Source organism: Parasteatoda tepidariorum, chromosome 6 (assembly GCF_982258835.1).
Source record: "Parasteatoda tepidariorum strain Cologne lab strain chromosome 6, Ptep-v5.0, whole genome shotgun sequence".
Classification (NCBI taxonomy): Eukaryota; Metazoa; Arthropoda; class Arachnida; order Araneae; family Theridiidae; genus Parasteatoda; species Parasteatoda tepidariorum.
Genome location: NC_141760.1, coordinates 28,329,439 through 28,352,190, shown reverse-complemented (window position 1 = coordinate 28,352,190; position 22,752 = coordinate 28,329,439). Strand labels below are relative to the sequence as shown.

At 28.7% G+C, this 22,752-nt stretch overlaps 1 long non-coding RNA gene across 1 annotated transcript; it reads right to left on the bottom strand.

The window, feature by feature from the left end:
* On the bottom strand, nt 1-22,454 carry LOC107453745 (uncharacterized). Its single transcript, XR_015434560.1, has 9 exons — nt 22,305-22,454; nt 17,263-17,280; nt 13,983-13,997; nt 8,210-8,227; nt 6,728-6,742; nt 6,636-6,650; nt 3,239-3,253; nt 1,765-1,818; nt 1-95 (listed from the first exon to the last, which is right to left on the bottom strand). It is a non-coding gene; the product is annotated as an uncharacterized LOC107453745 (long non-coding RNA).
* Nucleotides 22,455-22,752: the final 298 nt, after the last annotated feature.

The window sequence follows — 22,752 nt, the reverse complement described above, 5'->3', positions numbered from 1 at the left end:
TTTAATACCAAGACAAACTACAAATATTTATTTGCATCAAGACAAGAGAAGGATTGGTAGACACACAGATGCTCACTGTATGGTACCGCTTCAACCTGTAAAGTTGAAAAAAAAAGCAATTTTTGTAAACAAATCAGATTTATTTTCATAACATTGTTGAAAAAATAATTTCTAATTTATGATAAAAAATAATACAATGGAGTTAAATAATAATTGAACTCTTATTGAGTTAAATAATTGAGGGTCATATTGGGGTGATGGGTGACACAATAAGGAATAACTTAGTTTAACAATGGTGCAAGTGAACTTTATTGAATTTTCAAAAGGGAAAAAGAGCACCCTTACTTTAATACAATTTCTGCCTTCAGTAAAACTCCCAATACTCAAGATATATTTGAATTTGGAAATTTGCTTTCCTAACTTACTGGGTAAGGTTAATTTTTCTTTTTGCGTGTTTTGTCTTATCTCTAGAATTTTTTAAACAAATTGAAAAAAAATTACACTCGAGATAATTCGGTTATCCAAATATAATTCCAGGCAAAAATTATATTATTCATAAATATTTATTATTTTTTCAGACTTTATTTGATAATAGACGATTTTTTTTTTAATTGTAATGTATAAAAATTTTTACATCATTTTGAGGAATGTAATTTTGTGTCCAATTTAAAATTTGAACAAAAAAACTCGATTAACATTCTATAAAATTGTATTTTTTGTATTAGACAAAAAACGCTATTTTTTAGCAATTAATAAATAAAATAAAAGATGATTTTAAATTGTTTCCAAAATTAGCTTTGCCTTGAATTATATTTGGATAAATAAATTTTTTAATGGGTGAAAATTTCTCAAGGTAAGGCGAAATGCGCAAAAAGGAAATTAACATTAAAGCATCAAAACATTGGACCACTCTCCTAACTAAACAATTAGGACCAAATTTCCAAGCTTGTGGCAACCCCCTATGTGATGATTGATGATAGTCGGAAAAACAAATTGGTCAAAAAAGGGTGTGTATAATCAGAGAAAGTATGTTTTCGGGTTGTGTTCGGAAGTCAAATTATGATATGAATTAATTAATTAGCATGTTAGACATCAACTCCTCGAACTATTAAGAATAAGTCTTAGTATTTGAAGATTTGATAATAAGAACAAAAGTTATTAAGAACGTTTTTTTTTTTTTTTTTAAGCACCGTACGTCTAGTGTTTGCTGATTAAAAAAAATAATTCCTGGTTAATTTTTTATTATACTAGAATTTTTCAAAGTCAACCATTTTTTTAAAAATTGTTTTGATAAATCAGCATAATTAACCACAGCTAGTGATGTTTGACTTCGATGATCCACTGGGAAATTTTTCTTAACGATCAGTCAGTCTACTGCGGGACAAGGATAATTAATGACCAAACGAAAAAGTAAATTGTTATAAGTCCCGCAGTGGACTGATCGTTAAGACACGGTTCCCAGCAGATCACCGAAGTAAAGCATCACAGGCTACGGTCATTGTGCGGGTGGGTGTCCACTTGGATCAGTCTGCGTAGGGACCGAGAGAGTGCGGTATTGGTCCTCGTTAAACTGTTCTACCGTAAAGTGCTCGACTTCGCGTGCAGGTCGTCGGGCTACCGAAGCAGGGGTGCCATCCCCTCTGCAGAGCATCAAAATTGTGATGGCATGTCTTCGGATCATCCTCAGGGGTGCTTCCCACACCGTTGCCAATAGCCCATCGAGCAGCTCCAGTGCGACGTAAATTAACTACAACAACAACTTACCATTAGTATCTGAATTAAATTCTAGGATGCCTCATTTGCGTTATAAAGCTACACCTAAAAACAAAAATAATGCTTTAAATTTCTTTTTTAAACAAAAATTTTAAGCGCCTGTAAAAATAATTATTTACTCTTAAATTTCCGTTTGAGGTTTTTTTTCGTCTTCTAGACTATATCAACTGCCATATTTGCTGTTTTTCTGAACATTAAAAAGCATATAATATGTGTCTAAGGGCAATGGACTTTGTAAAAACTGTTAAATGTGTTACTTTTTTAGTAGAATGGTTCTCAGGGTTCGCTTGTTTTATGATTTATTTAACACCTATATATTAGAGAATGTTGAATTTTATGACCCAAAAGCTTATATTTTAATCATTTATATTTCTTTCTTTTTCACTTTTAATTTAAAAGAAAAGTTTTTGTTACAATCAATTTAGTTTTCCAATCACAGTGATTGGTTTTTAGCATTACTAGATCTGAACTCTATCGCGATCGCTGATAAAGAATTTTTTCAACTAACTATTCTTTGATGAAAAGTTTCATGAATTTATTTTTTCGCAAACCAAATATATTTCAACATCTTCAAAATACAACTTTTTTCAGAAAATTATAGTTTAATCCATCAACTCCTTGCCATTATTCGTGAAAGTGTTAATTTTTGAGGAACCTGTCCCTCTAACCATAGGAGTGATTACGCATATGCCTCATCTGAGGGATTAAGTAGTCATAAAAAATGCAAAATAGATGTGTACCAGCAAAAATTTAAAATGAAATTTATATGAATAATAAATAATAAGAAATGAATATTTAAATGATTTTAAAAGTTAGAATAACAAGAAAAATCAAAATTTGTTGATTCACTTAGACTTTCAGAAAAATCACATCAACAATGAATCATTATATCGGTAACTTTGACCTTAACCCTTTGAAGCAGAATTTTTGTTTAACTTATTTTTCAAACTCTTTTAATTAAAACTTAAATTAGGTTAAAATAAGAGAAAAATGCTAAATTATGGTTATGGAATACAGTATGAAACACAGGAATCTTTATGATCGTAAAAAGTTAAAATTTTTCAAACACGGCTCACTTGAAAAAAATAACTTTCCTAATTTGCACTTATTTACAGTTATTTAGATCTAAGAAAAAAGGTTATTTTTCATTGAAATTACTACCAACTGTATCAATTATTACATTGGGAAGTAATTTTTATTATTTTCAAACAATAAAAATTATTACCAAGCACCTGCAAGTGGCCATAATGTTCTTTTTTAGGCCATGCAAAATGATCCCAGAATAAGATATTCAGTTTTTGTGATTTTACTAATAAATTATCAAAACAATCCATTCTATCCTTATTTGTTTGTTTTTTTGTACAAAATGTTCAATGCATTATTGCTAAAAATGATAATTTAGGACTAAACGAAAAAGTAAATTGCCATAAATGACATGTATGCAATTGAAATCATAGTTACTTACCCAAACGTTCCGAAACTACAAATATAATTGATAAAAGAAAATATAGATGAAATAAAAAAATATAGTTTTATTTTTATGGAAAGAAGAACTTAATTTAAATTAAAAATAACGAGAAGAATGAAACAAAATATATATAGCACAATTTTTCCATGTTTTCTCTACATTTTGAACTACATTTAGGTATATACGTATCGAATATTTATTTATATATGAAAAGATATAATCTCGTCATCAGCTTACGTTATTATTTATGAATGCTTTCTAATAATTTTTAAAAAAAAAACGAGTGTTTTCTAATATTGTATTAATATAGCCAAACTAAGCAAAATATATCAAAACAATAGTTTGAGGAGACAGTTCAACTTTGAAGGAAGGTAAAACTTGTTAAGCAAAAAATGCAAAATGAGGCAAAAAATTCAAAATAGAACAATAGATTAAAAAAAATGAACTTTAAAAAAAAAAAAAAAAAAAAAACTTCAAGAAAATGCAGAATTGAAATCAAAATTTTATATCTAAAGCGAACAGCAAGTACAGATGTACTTACAATTAACGGCGTTTGTCAAAAATGTTTAAAATGTATCAGAAAAAAGTTTGTCAGATAACAGAATATGATAATGGATGCATAAATTCAGAATGATGGCATCAACTTTTGACAAGATCTTAGTGAAGTACAAAGCATTTATTTTTTAGTTTCTTTGGGTAGGCTCGAGTTTGGATGCGTACAAGGTTTTCATATTATACTGGATAATTAAAGTTAAGAATTAATAAAGTTGAATTTTAATTATAAAATTTTATATTAATAAGGTTGACTTTTAATTGCGAAACTTTAACATTAATAAGGATGAATTTTGATTTTAATATTAATAAGGAAAAACAATAATTGATATTTTTAGCGAAATTATTAACAATTAGAGAAAAAAACTATCTTTAAAACAATTCTTTGTGAAATAATGGAAGATATTTTGAAACTGATATGCCCGAATTGGATTTGCGCTAGGTAAAAACATAAATTTAGTTAACAGAGAAAATTTTAATTATAACTTACATTTAACTTAACGATTTTACATAGAATTTATTAACATTACTTGGAAATTAATTGTTTTTAATTAAATTTTGCAAGAGTTCGTCTTTTTGTCTTTTAAATCAATTGACATGACTACAAATTCTTTTAATTCTATTCATTTGATTAAAAATGGTATTTAAATTGCTGTTTTTAGAAATATTAGAATGCCATGTAATTAGTTTATTTTTATTAAATTCAATATCATCTAGCAAATATGCGAATAAAATTTTTCCAATATTTACTAAAGAATTTTTTTTAAATAAAAAATTATTTTTTTCGCAAAATGCTAATAGTTTTTTCTAAAATATTCAATATAAAACTTTTTAAAATTGAATCACATGAATATTAAATTTTTTTAATTAAATTTCTACCATGTCACTTTTAAACTTTAAATTATCCTGTAAATTATGAATAACTTGCTCATATTCAGATTCGGGTCCATCCAGATACGGGTCAATCCAATGTAACTAATAAATCAAAAGCGTATCTCTACTTCTGTAAGAACATGCCGTAAGTTGTCCAATCATTCCCTATTTACGCTTCTAATTTCATATTTTCTGACCTGGCAAGATTATTACGGAAATATTTTAAATCATTTTAAAAAACGATGGTAAGTGTACATACATTTGGATACGCTGTTCGCTTTATATATTAAATAATTTATATTAATAAAATGTAAGTTTTATATCGTATTTTTTTATTATATTTTTTTTCGTGATTGCTTTGTTTTGAATTTTTTTTTTGCTCATTTTTATATATTTTCACTTTTTTGGGTGATCTTTAACTTATTGTAATGTGTTTTAATTAATTAGGTTATATTTATACAATGTTCGAAAGCACTCAGTTTTCTGGATATAATTGCTTGAGTTCATGACAAGATTATATCTTTTCCTTATCTTGTCATTTTTTTAAAAAAACATTTCTGATTCTAGGATAGATCTGATTTTTTAAAAAATTTCTAAATTATAGAAAACGTATACTCATACAGCCAATTGTTCATCATCAAAATTCCTTCGAGGTTCGAAGTGTTGATTGCAATGAACCACTTGGGAGAAATTTAAAAGAGCTCATGCCTTATTTGTGCAGTTGATCTTAGCACATGATAAGGAAGTCAAGTCTTCTTTGTTTGGCTAGCTATTATAGAGATTATATTCTGAATTTTGCAGATATAATCTTACCTTTGACCAACCTTACCATGAAAAACGAAAACGAGAATCAAACAATATCCCTTTTGAAGACTTAGCCGAAAAGTCGTTTTCTACACTCAAAGAAATGTTAACTGAAATGCCAATATGGAGTGACCAATTCAACTATTTACTGGCGCTTGTACAACTGCATCTGGAGCCTGTTTATCATAAACTGATTAACACGGAAAAGAAATGACAATTGCATTTTTTAGTTAAAAGTTATCAAAAGGCAAAAAAAACTGAATATTTAATTCACAAATTAAAAACAATTCCGATCATGACCTGGTCACTTATTTGAAATATAGTGCAGAGCTGACAAAGTGGGCCTTAGTATTCCAGAGGCAAAATGTTAAAAATGCACGAGGGAAAGGTAGAGCACATGCAACGCAGATGCCTCGTCAAGATTACCTGTCTTGTGAATTAATATAAGCATAATGCATATAGTTTCTTTATATAAATGTTTAGAATGTAATAATCTGTGCTGAAAATGTACAACTTTGTAAATAGTTATCAGTTATTTTTTTCAACGTATATATTTTTTTTCTCTCTAGCATTTTCAATTAGACACTTCATTTTCGTGAGAAGTCAAGTGCTTCTCCAAAAGATGTAAAAGTGAAATTCGGAGCTATATAAAGGAAAATATCAATTTCGTGACTGGGAGGACCTTCTAAAGGGAACAAGAACGCTTTCTCTTTATTTTTAGATTGGTGGAAGAGTCCATAGGTTGTGCTCGTGTAAAGATATTATGCTCCTGATTTTTACTTTATGTATTTTTTTTGTTTCATTAAATTTGTTGCGTAATTAAAAATGGTATCTTCAATGATTCGTTTTAAGCAAAATAGACATCAAAATCCTTGTAAATATCAACAATCAAAAACTGAGACAAACATTATTTTAATTAAAAGCATTTGCATAGAAAATATATATTATCTCGTCTCCAATCCCCTTTATTATATCCCCAAAATTAGTGTTATCTGATATTTCATTCATAAAGACGAAGCAGAATCATCATTATAATATTATGAGAAACACCAAACAATGAGGTACGTTATCATAATTTAATCAAGCAAAAACATCAGACAAATCCAAAATATTTATTCAAGAGATCAAAAATAGTTTAAAAAAATGCATTTATAACATAGCTTACGTTCTTTAAAGATATCTGAAATGTTGACAAAAAAAACAATGAAAATATAGTTCTCATTACAATAAGTAGAAAAAACATTTAATCGTACTTACCTATTACTGTACTGACTGTTTGTAAATTACATTTCAAATACAATAAGTTACAATAAAGTTATCTTTCATTACAATAGATAGGAAAAGCATTTCAACACATTATGTATTTAATTCTTGTAAATTAACATTATGGTCAAACAGAAATTAGAAATAGAAACCTTATCATTACAATAATTATTAAAATACGTATTTAATTTTTGTGTTTATGAGTTATATAGAAGTTTTGACCAAAGGGGGTGTTCAACTTACCCTATCATTTTTAAATTTGAATAAATGGTGAGTACAAAGCTGCAGCGTGGTATGGTGAAACCTCTGTTTACGGACAGTCTACCAGAAGTAACTAACTCGACACAAAGCGAATAAATCATTGTATTTCCCTCCAAAAGGCATACGCCCTCTTTAAAAAATCATTCAGTTAAATTGTTTTTTAAATCTTCTTTAAAAAGCTTTAAAACACTTCAAAACGGTTAGACATCAATTTTACAATAATGCGAGTGTGTTTTATAAAGAATATAATAATCCAATTAGAGGAACGAATTTTCCTAAGGGAGACTGAAAGAGAATTAACTAATATTTCTTAATGAACGAATTTTTCTAGGGGGGACAGAGAGAGGAAAATAGATTAATATTTCTTAATGGGTTTTGATCAATGATTGAATGCTCTATTCCGATTTCTTCATGGTATGATTGTACTGAGAATGGAAAAAAAAAATTCTCTCCCTAATGAACAACGGGTCGATATATTTTATAATTTGTTGTCATTGCAGATTTTACGACTAAAATAATGTTGAACGGAATACAGAGTTCTTCATTAGTAACCAATTCCTAAAATCTACTTCAAAAGTTCGAAGATGATTGCATGATTTAAAAAATTATTTCTCATAAAATTGAGATATTTTTCCAGATTTTATGCAATAAAATTGAGAAGAAGTGAATTCGTGTAGATGGTTAACTAAATGAGACCTCGAGTTTTCAAAGATTAAATGACCACCGATGGTAAATTTGGAAAAATGTTCTATTCCTCCAATTTGTAATAAAATATTAATTCAAAAGGTTCAGAACAATGCTACCGAATACCAATTATATCAGGACAATATGACACTTTGTTTTCGAAATAAGCAACCAATTTTTTCTTCTCATTATTTTAATGACATGTGGCAAAATTGTTTTTTGCTAGTGACTGCCAACATTTTAACCACTCTAACGTTCTTTCTCAGGCCGCGCTAAATTATTCTAGCATAAGATATATATTTTCCATGAATTAGCAACTACATATAAAAAGATATTTGTTAATATTTTATTTATTGTTTTTTTTTCGTTTTTATTTATTGTATTGTTTTGTTTTTCGTTTTTATATTTATTATATTGTTTTGCTTTGGTTTGTGTTAAATTCTTTTTTCGCCAATTATAATATATACAGATAAATTGAAAGCGTTAATTGCTAGAAGCGATGTGCATGCAATTAAAAACATAATTACTTACGTTGAAGTGATACCGAAACTGCAATTAAATTTGGTTTAATAACATATTGATGGCATGAAAGAAATAGTTCTTTTTTTGTGGAAATTATTAGATGGTTTTACAAACTAGAATGCTATTAAATAAATCTTGGATAACAAAGATCACATTCTAAAAGTCACACTTTTTTTTAATAATAATCTTATTTTTTACTTAAATAGATTGAATACCACAAGGATCTCTTGTCTTACACTTCTGAATAACATATTAAATATCAAATTCGTTGAATATCAGATTTCAATGAATACCATCACTGAGTATCGAATTTATTGAAAATTAATTATTTTCAATTGGATAAATTACAGATATAATGTAAGTCTAGGCAATATGGCAGTAGAGGGGAGATGGGTAATTTGAATATTCTCGATGTTTTTTTTTTTAGCTATTACAACTGATGTGATTTAGAAGGAAGCTGTTTAAATTATTTATCAGTTTGGATGAAGCGTTGTTTATTTTCGTGTCATTAAGAAATGTGCAAAATTTAAATTTTATTTTATTCAGGGTTATAATATTTTTTTGTGGATTAGATATTTTATTTTTTATTTTTTTAATACTTAGGTTATTTTCGTTTTCAACTAGATGGACTTTAAAGGCACATGTATAGTTCAATCTTTATTTATGAGTAAGAGCAAAGGATCGTAATAGCGATATACTGTTTCAAACACGGTGGCTGTCTCACATCTTCTATTTTACGAGAGATGATCACAAAAGTTCGCCAAATGTTGTCCAATTTTTATTATTAAGTATAAACGTATAAGGGACCGTAAACACCTTGAAGAGTTTTAAAAAAGTAAGAAAATAAAATGTATTTTAAAAAAATTCTTACTCATCGCGACGCTTCATATATTTAGGATTATTTATAAATCTAGATGTTGGCTTTTTAATTGTTTCCAATTAGTAAGATTCAAGATTTTAAGATAAAGACTTACAAAAATTAAATCCTGAGCTATTTTTATATTAATATGGAATTTTTTTTAAATTTATAAGAAAAGTAGAAATGCATGCATATTTGATTCCGATATTAAACATTTAACATAAAATCCAATAAACTCCTATAACCTACTACGCAGTATCTTATAAAAATTACCCAATTCTATAGACTCAGAATTGGATCACTATCAGCGTGCTAGATGTGGTGGAGAAGAAAACAGTACCACATCAAAAAATTATGACTTGATAAAAATTATTAGCTGCACTCAGTGGTTCCATGAAACTCTTACGAATTTTGAAAACTATTGAAAAAAGATCTGATAAAGTTTTATTTTTTGAAAGTGATGGATTAAAAAAATACAATATATTTTGCTAAGAATGCTCTTTTTACTTTATTTCCTAGAAAGTTTTGTGATCAATATTTCATAGTTGTTGACACAAAATGTGTTGATTGCGTGTATGATAATTTAAAATATGCTTAAACAATTCTTTAATCTCAATTCTTAGTATATTTATTTCCACAAAATACAATAACCATCAATCCTAAATTTATTCTATATTTTTTTAAAATAATATTTATCACTAGAAATAAATATTGCACCATTATCATGACGATAATATTCATTTTAATATCTTGAAAAATGGAAAAAATATCCGCATTGTTGATGTCTACGATAAAAAAATATGATTTTAAGTTAATCTAAAAGCGTGGAATACCAATCTTTTAAAAAAATGCTTATTTATTTACTATTTTCAGAGATGCCAACGTGCTCCGGACAACGAACTAATATTTTCGAGTGGTATTTTATTAATTGTGATTATTTGCTTAATAAATTCAATTTATTAGGTCATTATCCACCGCTATTTTTAAATAATTCGGAGACTTATAAAATTCTCCTCTTTATTTCAGCTTAGTCATGCTGAACGTATTAAAAAGTGAGCAAGATTTATCAAATATTTACAAATTTTAATTTGAAGTTATTTATCAATTTTAAAATTATTTTGACGTGTTCGGAGCAGTTGGAATCTCTGTATTTTAGTTTAATAAATAAAAAAATTAAAAAGAATTTGGAGCAATATTATTTTATTGAACAAACAAACAGACATACTTTTTCAAAGTTTGGTTAACAGCAACATTTATTCAATAAACTTAATTAAAATCCATATAAAATCATCAAGGCAATTGCATATTGAAATTAATGGTGGTTACTTATATTTTCAGTTATCTAAAACTTTTATTTATCTAAAAATTTTAAGTTATCTAAATTAATATTTTTTCATGTGGAAATCCAATTCTGTCAAATCTTGTTGCAACCAAAAATTAACATTATGTCTCTACATATTAAACAATTTTAAATTTCATACGTAATCTACAAGCTTCTCCAATATACAATTAAAACATAAATATTATACAATAAATGTTATAATTTCTATAAAAATGTTTGATCTAAAATTGAAGCATTATTTAGTGAAAAATTATTTTGAATTATTCAGTATAATATGTTACTTTATGCAACTCCAGTTTTTAGGCCAATCAAATGAAAGGTATGAAGCAAATGCTGTTCTTGACTTCAGTATGAACGAGTCTTTAAAATATGTCCGACTACCTCCTGTTTGTGAATCAAACAGCTTTCTAATTTCCTATTTTGTAATATGATAACTTAATTACGAAAATAATTTTTAATTACTTTGGTAAGCTATTCATAAGTACATAACATCTTTCGCTCTTCTCCCTTTATATGGTCCATATTTTGTTTTATTTTAGCTTCTGCTTGAATTTATATTAAACTTTTACTTGATGAAATTATGCTGACGAATCAATCTTACTTTTTGATGATGTCCATTACTATTGTACTGGTAGTATTGAATTGATATATTTTGCTTTGTTTCTTTTAATACAATATTAGATAGAAATATTTTTTCCGGTGTAATCATGTGAGTTGATGACAAGAATATATATTTTCATTGAAACTTTTTCTGAAGTTTACCGAGCAATTTTATTTTAGTTTTTTTTAATCTTTTATTTTTTATTCTTCCTCTTTTATACAAATTCTTTTTTTTCTTTTACTTTTTTGCATTATTTTCTCTTCTTATTTTATATTATGTGTTCAATGTACTTGCAGCTTATGAGCAGTAAATAAAGCTTAACGCGAAATAAAATCCCTAACTGTTAAACACTATCCTCCATTTAACGCCTTAATTTTATATTTTGTAATCTAACTACGCAAACTAACGACGAAAATATTTTTAAATCGTTTTTATAAGTTATCAGAAAGTAATTGTGCGTCTGCTCTAGCTTTATATGTTGCTATCCGTGTTTCATTTTGAATTTTTCTTTTATTCTGTATTTTCTTATATTTTAGTGTATTTTGCTTATTATGTTTTACTTTTGTATCAATATTTTGGCACTCCTCACATTATTTTATTGATATATTTTTCTTTGGCAATATCAATACAGTATTAGAAAGCACTATAGTTTGAGGATATAATAGTGTGAAATGACAACAAGATTATACATATTTGTTATTTTTTATAGCTTTTTAAATTTTATTTAAATTTTAAAAGATTTTTTAAAATAAATGTATTACTTTAGTAATTTTTCTTCCACGTTTTCGGTTTTGCTTTTTATTTCTTCAAGTACTTTCTTCGTATTTTCGTTTTATATATCTAATATTTTTATAGTTATATATTATGTATTTTTTCACGAAAGCATGAATGCAATTCTTTTGTTGTGATAAAAATTGTATTCCATTTATTGATAATAAGCAAGCTGTAAATATTTAAGTATAAGTTATTTTATTAAATTGTCACTTGCTATCATAGGAAGTTATCTATTTAATACTCTGATACGACGTAACATAATTGTCCGACAATCTGGTGACCCTTAAAATGGCGCTTGCAGATGATTGCGATAAGGAAAAAAACACGGATAGCAAACAGGAGCTAAACAAAGTAAGTGTAAAAATTCCGTCATCTTAGATTGAAAAACTGGAAATACGAGGCCTGTCTGGAAAGTATCCGACCTTAATTTTTCCCTCACAAAGTAGTGATTCTAAGGCGGCGTAGCAGTGCACGGTGGAAGGAAGAACCTTAATGCACGTGTTTGAATTTTTTCACCGCGTTCGCTTGTGCAAGTCGCTGGATGGTGGACGCCAAGTAAGGTGCTGTTCGTAGTGTTCGTCGGATTTAGTTTTCTCACAAGATGACTGAGCGAATTGAGCAAAGATACTGCATCAAATTTTGTCAAAAGCTTGGTGATTCTCAAAGCCAAACAATTCGTAAGATTCAACAGGTGTTTGGAGAAGAAGCGATGGGTGTAACACAAATTTAGGAGTGGTTCCACCGATGAACAACTGGCGAAGTGGACGGCTAACAACAGGCACTTGCATCACGACAACGTCCCTGAGCATTCTTCCCAATTGATTCACACTTTCTTAGCCAAACATGGAATTACAACCATTCACCAACCTCCCTACTTCCCAGACCTGGTTCCCTGCGATTCCTGGTTGTTTCCAAAATTGAAGACGCCACTGAAAAAATCCCGTTTTGAGAGTAGAGAAAATGGCTACTCAGGAGCGATGTCATCGTTCCGGTCCTTTTAGTGCGAATCAAGTCATTGCAAGTACAAATTTCGAAGTTAAGCTGTATTCGTCCATCAAGAGCAACATTTGAAGATGCAAAAATCCAGATTTTGAACGTTCCCGGTCAAGAAGTCAAAATCACAAGAAGCAATTCAATGAAAAAGGAAAATATTAGTTAAATTAGTTGGTGCAGGCACCACTGTAGTCTCTTGAAAGCATTCCGCGCTGAAACTAGCGGTTTTGGAATAGCTACTCTGCCATGAATGTTAGCGGCATGCAACTCCCGTTGAATAGTTTTCATAGATACTGGGTTCTGAAGGTGGGTATTCATCTCGGACGTTATCAACGGCAGTGAAGACTTGCTTTTTCGAGCGAAAATCCTCTTCAACACCCGTCTATCACGGTCCGACACCTTCGACTTACTGAAGCTCTTGTGCTTGACAGAAGACACCTTACCCAACTTTGTGCATGCCAACAGAGTCCTTGATACAGTGGTCCTTTAAACATCCACAAAATTTGATTTTCTGGACATGGACGCTCCAGCAAGGCAAGCTCGGATTATCATGCATCTTTTAAGGTCAGAGAGGGCGGACATAATCTCTTTTCTCATGCAACTCTCACACAGCCAAATGCTAGACTGATACCTTTCCTTTCATCACCACTAAGTGGCACACTCTTGCGACAAGTGCTTACCGGTTATTAGAGGGTCGAAGGACGAATCCACTCTTTCACAGGTATTCCTATTTTTTGTCCTAAACTTGTATATATATATATATATATATATATATATATATATATATATATATTGGTAAGTTGAATTGCCAGACATTCTGATAAAGCCAAGATAGTTTAAATCGTTTTTGTATTCAAATATGATATCAATGAGATCTTTCTTCATGACTAAATTTTCATAACTTGAAAATTTCTTCATAACTAAAGAGCTGCCGTGGCTCAGTTTGAAGAGAGATAATAGCTCTTACTAATGAGTAGTCATGGACGGTTTAAATTTCGAAAATAGAAAAATATTTTGAAATATTCTTACTGTCTTTTTTTCCGGAAAAAGTTACCGACTCTGCGAAATTAACAGGAACGCCTTTTGTAACATTTTTTTTTTAATCTTCTTTTGCATCTTTTATTCAAAGTTAATTTGACAAAATATTAAAAAAACAGTCAATATTTAAAACAAATTTGCAAAATATGGTGATTAAGAAACTGCAACTACTTACTCCGCTTAAAAAAGTCTGAAAAATTATTTATAATGAAAGATAAAAATTAAAATAAGAAAACAAAATTATTTTTAATAAGTCAATTATTTTAAAATTGTACCACAGATAAAAACCTTTAAACATTGTTGCCAAACTTAAGTACTCAGTTCATCTTTAACTATATTTGTCTTGCTAATGACGAATTAAAATTCGTTATTAACCCAATAGGTTAAATATTTGTTAAATAAATAATTGTTCCTTTAATAGTTGTTTTAATACAACTTCCCCATTGATACTACCCGTACATTCATGTTTTTAAAGGTAATTGCCACTGCCACGTTTATGCTATACTACTTACGGTTTTTATGGTTAAGTATTGCTGTCTTTATAGTTGAGGCACCTATTCATCCCCTTAGGAACTCTGCAGGTAGATCTCATATTGCAATAAAGCCTGAAATTCAATTCATTCGAATGCAAAATAGATGTATTTAATTTTGCGCTTTATTTTCTGCGAGTATTATTAGCTATGTATTCCAAGGTCAACAAAAGTTCAGTTTCTCCAGGAGCCAGAGTTATGACACATGTTGCAATAATTAGCATTAATACGTTTTGTTTTAATGTAATAAGGATAAGGATCAAAATGTAATGATATAAGAACGATTAATACTTTTAATATGATACTATCTACAAATGAATAAAATATCCAAAAATATATAATATAAAACATTTCAAACTTCTAGTTTATAGAAAAAAAAACAATATTAATGTTCGAGAAGGAATTGGCTGAAATTATTGCACATTTTTATTCTACATGCTCTTAACCGCAGCATGAGAACAATCCGTGATTCTTAGTACTAGTGTCAATGAACACTTGAATTCATTTTTGTTGTGCAGCATAGATATATTTGTATATTAATCACATGCTTGTGCCCTTCGTGCTAATAATACAGCTTTTACACCTTGAGGCTGATCAATTCATAAAAGAGCTGCAGCTTAAATGCAAGCATTGCTGATTTGACAGATTCATTTTGGTTTTACTTTAATCATTGTTAGTCTGATCACATATATGAACAATATTTTTTCAAAAGTAAGCTATATAATTTTTTTTGAACTGCGTTTGTCATGACTTAAATAAATCAAAATATTGTAACCCCGGCTTCAATGAAACTGATAACGAATTAGTATAGTAATCAGCTTTATCTTTTTTCCTCGATTGATAACGTTTCATGCTGGCACGTATTTGTGTCAGACGTCGCGAGAGGGTAGAGGATTGGATTTATTATCAAGCTGAATCAATTTTTGGATACTGTTAAATTAGATACCTGCAATCGACTTCACGCGGGAGATTAGCTAACCCGTACCTGACGAGGCTTCCGTGATATAGATCTTAGTTCAGTAAATGAAGCATTAAAAAAAATTCAAAGTAAAAAATATTTTTAAAAACCACATTTTTATAGTGGAGAATAATAATTAAAAAAATTGAAAAACGAAAAACGTGGGGCGCATGAAGTACATAACAGTAATGTTATATTAGTGTTTGTATGTGTGCTCTTGAGAATATGTGTATGTATATCTGTAATTGCAATTGTATCTGAATGTGGATGCGGAGTATGTTTGTGTATATGCATATGTATGTGAATGTATATGTGACTGTGCATGTGTATGAGTAAGAAAATGTGTATATGTACTGTTATGTATTTCATGCGCCCCACGTTTTTCGTTTTTCAATTTTTTTTAAAAATTATTATTCTCCACTACAAAAAGGTGGTATTTAAAAATATTTTTTATTTTGAATTTTTTTATTTTAAATTATAATTTTTTTAATTTTTATTTTATATTTTATTTAAATTATTACTTTTCAATTATTATTCTTCACTACAAAAAACGTGGTTTTTAAAAATCTATATATTTTTATTTAGATTATTTTTCTGAGTCAAGAGTAGTCAAGACTACTACAAGACCACTACTAAAATAATAGAACTTTTATTTTAAATTAGGGATACAATAGGGAAAAGAATTTGATACCTACAATACCTTTACGACTTTCATTAGTTTTATGCTGATGACAACCAAAACAATCTGGAAATGAATGAGGAAAAACTGGATCCTGCCACGTGATTTTTCAGCCAATAAAAATACTCCGACAATAAAAATCTTTTCACCTGACACGTAATACTAATTTGAGATAATGGAATCGACAACAAAAGACAATCTCGAAAATAATTATTTTTTTTTAAATTTTAATTTTATTTTACTTTGTATGTCTTTTTTCTCTTCATTTTCATGCATTGTCATCCAATTCTGAACTATGTGCAAAATTTGAAGTTTGTAGCTAGTCGGGAAGTTAGTTTAAAATCGATTACAAAATTCCACCCGGACAGACATACACGAAGGCAAGTTTATATAAACGTGGTAAAATAAAATGGTGTTTCTTCACTAAATGTATCTTCTTTTTTGGCAGAATGCTTTGTTATGTCACTGTAAATGATATCTGAAACTCTCTTACTCACTGCTGTGCGTTTCTCACATTTGACGGGAACAATTGAAATCCTTCCAAACAAGCTAATGAGGCGATATTCCCAGTGATTTTTTTGGAACCAAAATTGAATAATACTCTACAAGATTAATTTGATTGAATAGTTTAAAAGTTAAAATCACTTTACTTTTTACATTGCTCTTGAAGCATGCAAGGTACATTTTCCCTAGTAATTTTGCATGATTAGATAATAGCATAGCTTAGAAATTACGAGGAATTTCTTCATCATAGTTAAAATTTAAAATATAGTGCATTCTATAAAAAAACTGCAACTTCAGAAATTTTAATTCGTTTTATTTGTATTTGTTTTCATTCGATTTAGCGAGAAAAAATATATAGGGGATAAAACCTTACTTACCTGTATTTGAACACGATATGAGTAAATAAATACAAGTATACGATTGCAATTTTTGTTTACAAGTCTTATTTAACTGTTCATCCCATCAATTCCATATAAACAGGCAAGAGGTTAACGTTAATGGGTGTATGTTAATGTTTCGCATTAATTTGGATTAAGCAAGTTACGGAATTTCCAGCTGGAATTAGTTTTTCTCATGCTTCCATAGCAGCAGACAAATGTAGACTTAAAGTCCAAAGGTTTTTGACGAAGTTTTGTTATTCTATATTTATTTTTTAAATTCAGATAAATTTAATAAACTCGTTTGAAAAATTATCCCTGCATAGGATTGTCAATTTGAATGATTTTTTTGTTGTCATATAAGAAACTGTGCGGCACATTTTGATTTATTACTACAAGACACCTACCTGAACCTTCATCAGCCTCTGCAAATAATTAATCTTTAAATAAATAAGGATATAAGGATGTAAAAATCAAAAACAATTTTATCATATATATATATATGGGTCATTCTCACAAAAACAGTCATTTTCATGTCCCCAGTATATTTTATGTTTGTTTTACAACTTACGAAAAAAAAATTTTCATGGAAAGTGTCCTTCAGAATGCAAGCTAACAAAAGAATAAAAATAAAATTATAAATTTTTATTTTTTATTAATTTTAGGTAATAAAAATATACCAATATGTCATTCCCTCACTTGTCCCCACTGCTGATTTAAAAAAAGAAAAAAATTGTTTCTGAAATAAAAAATTTTTTTTTACAAATTTGTGTTTTTTATTTGAGAATATTGAAATACAGAATTCAGAAAATAAATTTTAAATTTAATTTCTGATAAAAATATTAACACAGCACTATTTTAAACTTTGTCCCCAGTGTTTCGCGTCATTCCCTCACAACAATGTTCTTATTACCTGTAATCATCTTAGAATAAAAATATTTTAATAAAAACTTCAGAAGTTAACAACTGGCATCATAGAACAAAATTGCAGTATGTTTCCATCTTCAACTTAAAGAAGCTTTGCTGTGGAATAAATTTGAATGAATCAAACCAGGTAAAATTTTTTACATTTGTCATTCCCTCATGTCGTTTTTTATAGTAAAATAAAATACAACTTCATCGAGAAAGTGGATAATTATATGTTGCTTTCTTGTATGAATATAATTGTATGTGATTGACTTCAGAAATTAAGAAAGCCTAACTGTTATTTTTAAATTTTATTGAATTCGTCATTCCCTCACTAGTGTATAAAGTGAGGGAATGACGCTGAAGTGAGGGAATGATTCAAGATGATTATATTATTAAATTTTTTTTTGTTCAATCGTGCCAGCCAATTTTATTTCCCAAACCTGTAAAAACTATTAAATATATAAGACTAAATTATAATAAATATTAGATATACTTAGTATGTTATCATTTTCAAACTTTAGGTAGATGTAACTTAGATAAAAACATGTATTAAAATAAAATATCATTCCCTCACTATTAGTGCCAGTCCCTCACTTTTTAAATAGTGAAAATAATTAATTTACTTATTAATTAATTTGAAAAATAAATTAATAAATTGATTTATTAAACTAATTTATTTATTTATTAAATTAATTAATTAATTATTAATTATTATAAATTAATAATTATAAATTAATTATTTAAGAAATTAATTAATATAAATATTAAGTATAATTTATAGGATATATACTTTCTTTATAATGCCATTACATATTTCTATTAATATAGAAAGTTTCAGAGCTTTTTATTCACTTTACTTTTTTGGGATTTTATGAACTGAAAAATGACAGTTTTCGTGAGAATGACCCATATATATATATATATATATATATATATATATATATATATATATATATATATATATATATATATATATATATATATATATATATATATATATATATATATATATATATATATATATATATATATGCATATATACAGTGGTGGCCGAAGGTGTGGACATTTTTTTAAAGTTTCATGTTTTTCAACTTTGTGTTCTTGTAGAATATTTTAATTTTCACTTAAATACAAACGTTTACGCATCAAATTGAAGATAATTTAATGTAGAATTTAGTAATAAATACAGTATTACAATATCTGTATTACAAAGAACGTTATGCAACTAATAGTCAGATCTAGCTTTAATTTGCATTTTTTAAAGTGATACTTCCACAATCAATACTTAGTAGGATAACCCTTATTTAAGACAGCTTCACAGCGTCTTTTCATCAAGTGAACGAGTGTTTGCAATTCATCTTTCGTAATCACATGGTGCCTAGAATCAATTATAGCTTCAATAAGTTGTCTTTTATTGGAGGGACGTTTTTTTTCGTACAGGAATTTTCTAGCGCAGCCACAAATTTTCAATTGGATTGAGATCAGGACCGTTTCCTGGCCATGGTAATATATCTACGCCTTTATTTTGAAACTATGCTTTGCATACTTTTGCTGTGTGGCTTGGAGCTGAATCCTGCTGAAAAATAAATGGTGCGCGGTTGGGGAAGAGGTTCCTGATGGAAGGTATCAATTTTGGTTTCAGGGCAGTTTCGAAATATTTTTTGGTATTCAGTATGCCATCAATCACTTGAATTCGGCCCACACCATCTGCAGACATACATGCCCAAATCATGACATTTGTTGGATTTTTTGTAGTTGCTTCAATGCAATCAGGATGAAGTGCTTCCCCTACTCTACGCCTCACGTATTTTCTACCATCACTACCAAAGAGCAATATTTTACTCTCATCTCTCCAGATTACTTGCTTCTATTGATTTTCTGACCATTTAATGTGTTCTTTTGCCCAATTAACTCGTTTTTTGCGTTGCTTTTGATTTAAATATGGTACTTTCCTTGTAATTCTTGCTTGTAGTCCAAATCCCGAAAACCTTCTTCTTATTGTTCTTGAACTTACTGCAATACCCGCTGCATTCATTTCACATCTAATGGCATCTGATGAAATTTTTCTATCTTGAAGGCATAGCCGTTTAATTTTTCTATCGGTAGTAGCACTTGGCCTGATTTGGCATCCTGAATTCCAAAAAATACATCGAAATTATCCTGAAACCAAAATTGATACCTTCCATCAGGGATCTCTTCCCCAACAACGCACCATTTATTTTTCAGCAGGATTCAGCTCCATGCCACACAGCAAAAGTATGCAAAGCATGGTTTCAAAATAAAGGCATAGATATATTACCATGGCCAGGAAACAGCTCTGATCTCAATCCAATTGAAAATTTGTGGCGACGTTTGAAAATTCTTGTACGAAAAAAACGTCCATCCAATAGAAGACAGCTAAGTGAAGCTATAATTGATTCTTGGCACCATGTGATTACGAAAGATAAACTCCACACACTCGTTCACTCGATGAAAAGACGCTGTGAACCTGTCTTAAAAAATAAGGGTTATCCTACTAAGTATTGATTGTGTAAGTATCACTTTAGGAAAATAAAAATCTAAGAATGATCTTACTATTAGTTGCATAACTTTTTTTGTAATACAGATATTGTAATACTGCATTTATTATTAAATTCTACATTAAATTACCTTCAATTTGATATGTAAACGTTTGTATTTAAATGAAAATTAATATATTCTACAAGCACACAAAGTTGAAAAACATGAAAATTTCAAAAAATGTCCTCACCTTTGGCCACCACTGTATATATAGGGGTTTGATGGATGAGTGAATAAAAATGATCGAAAGAATCATTTCAAATTTTGGAATCCAATAAGGAAGTTAAAATTTTAGGAAAAGATTTTACTTTCTTTCAATTTTGAGGACATCGAAAGGGATAAACCTTCGTTATGTTTATTCATATTGATGTCTGATAAAACAAAAGAATAATTTAAAATTTTGGGATCCTATAAGGAAGTTGGAATAAAAAAAAATCAATTACATTACCGTTTTATGAGGAATGTGTGAAATTGAGTTCACTGAGTTGATTCATAATTAATGATTGAATATATGGAACTATTTTTAGTTTTGGCTTCCCATCAAGAAATTGAAATCTAAATAAGTATTTCTCTATTTTGGAATATTTATTTATTTAAGAATATTTTAATTATTTTAGATTTTTATTTATTATCCTTATTTAGATTTGCCAAACTAGCAAAAACGTAGTTAATTTATAATAGGTGGATGACTGATCATTCAAAATTCAAAAAAATATGATTTTGAACATAAATATTTAAAAAAAAGACATTATTTTAAACATATTCTTCATATTGCAGAATATGAGAAAATATTGCAATTAATGTGAGGGGAAGATTGTTTAGGCACAGGCTCGAAATCTTTTTAAAAAAAAATTACGTTTGTTTAGAGAAAGTACAACTTTTCTCTGCATTCGTTATTTAAAAGATCATATGCACTAATAAATTTGTATTTTTAAATATAGCCCTTTGAACAATCAAATTCGGTTGTTACTGTGCTTCTCTTTTTTTTAATATGTGCCCTATAGTCTTGGAATTTTCAATCTAAAATTACGGTAAAGAAATCTCATGCATATTGAACATCAAATTAAGCATAAAGTTAGGAAAACTTCAATTGTATAAAATATTCACAAACAGCATTTTTTAAAAATTGTAAATGTTAAACTACAGTTTTGTAACCATTTTCAGCAGGCATGGCTTCAAAATCGTAAAAAGCAAATTTAATTTGACTTAGTTGATGTTAAGATTTATTCAACAGACATTGGCATTAGGTTGTGGATGAATTGTGTTCTGTCACGTAAACCATGGAATGTGATGGAATTAGTTTACCTAAAGTTGCTATTTTCAATCGCGAAAGATGAAAAATACTATACTTTTTTTACAAAACAGGTTTTTGCTGCTCCCATCAGCGCGTTAATGAGCTTTCGTACTGTAATGTTTCAGAGTTACCAATTTAGGAGTGCAAGATACTGGAAACTTCCTATGTGTTAAAAAAAATAAAGGAAATAAAGTTGTGTCAATGCTGGGATTCTAGGACATGCTCAACCAGTCATAAGAATGACAAATTAATTCTCTTGGCTAAAGTAGGCAAAACCAATTCAAAATCCTAGGTGCAAAATCCAAATGGCTGCATAAGGTGAAGCGTTGCTGACGAAATTAAAATTCTGGTTATTTAACTGTATTTAATAAAAACTGTCAGCAAACGTTTTTTTTTTCGGAAAAAATTTTAAACGCCACCTTTTTACGGTTGACTGTTTAAGTTGAAGATGGTAAAATAACAATATAATGAATTGTTATTTAACCATTTTTTCGAAACATTTCTAACGGTGTAATTAATTTCCATTCTTTTATGAATCTGTGCAAAAGTTTTTAATTTGTTCACTTTTATATTTTGAGCACTATGCATATTGCTTATGCTTCTTAAAAGACTATTGCCATTTGACATCGGTTAAAAGATTATGATATCAAATAACTGGAAGGAAAATTTGAATAGAAAATTACTCACGTGATTGGACTAGCAGGACAAGTAAAACGAGTAAGAGAACTACTTTATTAAAAGTCATATTTTTCGCTTTTCTAAACTGTGCAGATACTAAATAAGTATTCAATAAGTACAATTCTTTCCTTTTATATTGATACACCGATACGACAAAATCTAGTAATTTCATGATTAAAATAACTGATAAAGAAGTTTTAAGAAGAACTACACGAAAAATAGATAAAATCTATTTCGTGGAAATTGTATTTCGATAACAATCGCATGCAATCTAAAACGTGACAATTATGTTTCAGTGGAATTCTACGTGTTCCAAAAACTCCGCATAACGAAAATTGTTTTCAAAATGACCAGGAATATTATCCAAGCTAATGTGTGGTTGCTATTATTGAACAAGCTCCTTTCTTGGGTGCCCTCTATTATTTTTTTAACTATTTGTAGCAAATGGTGCCTGTTG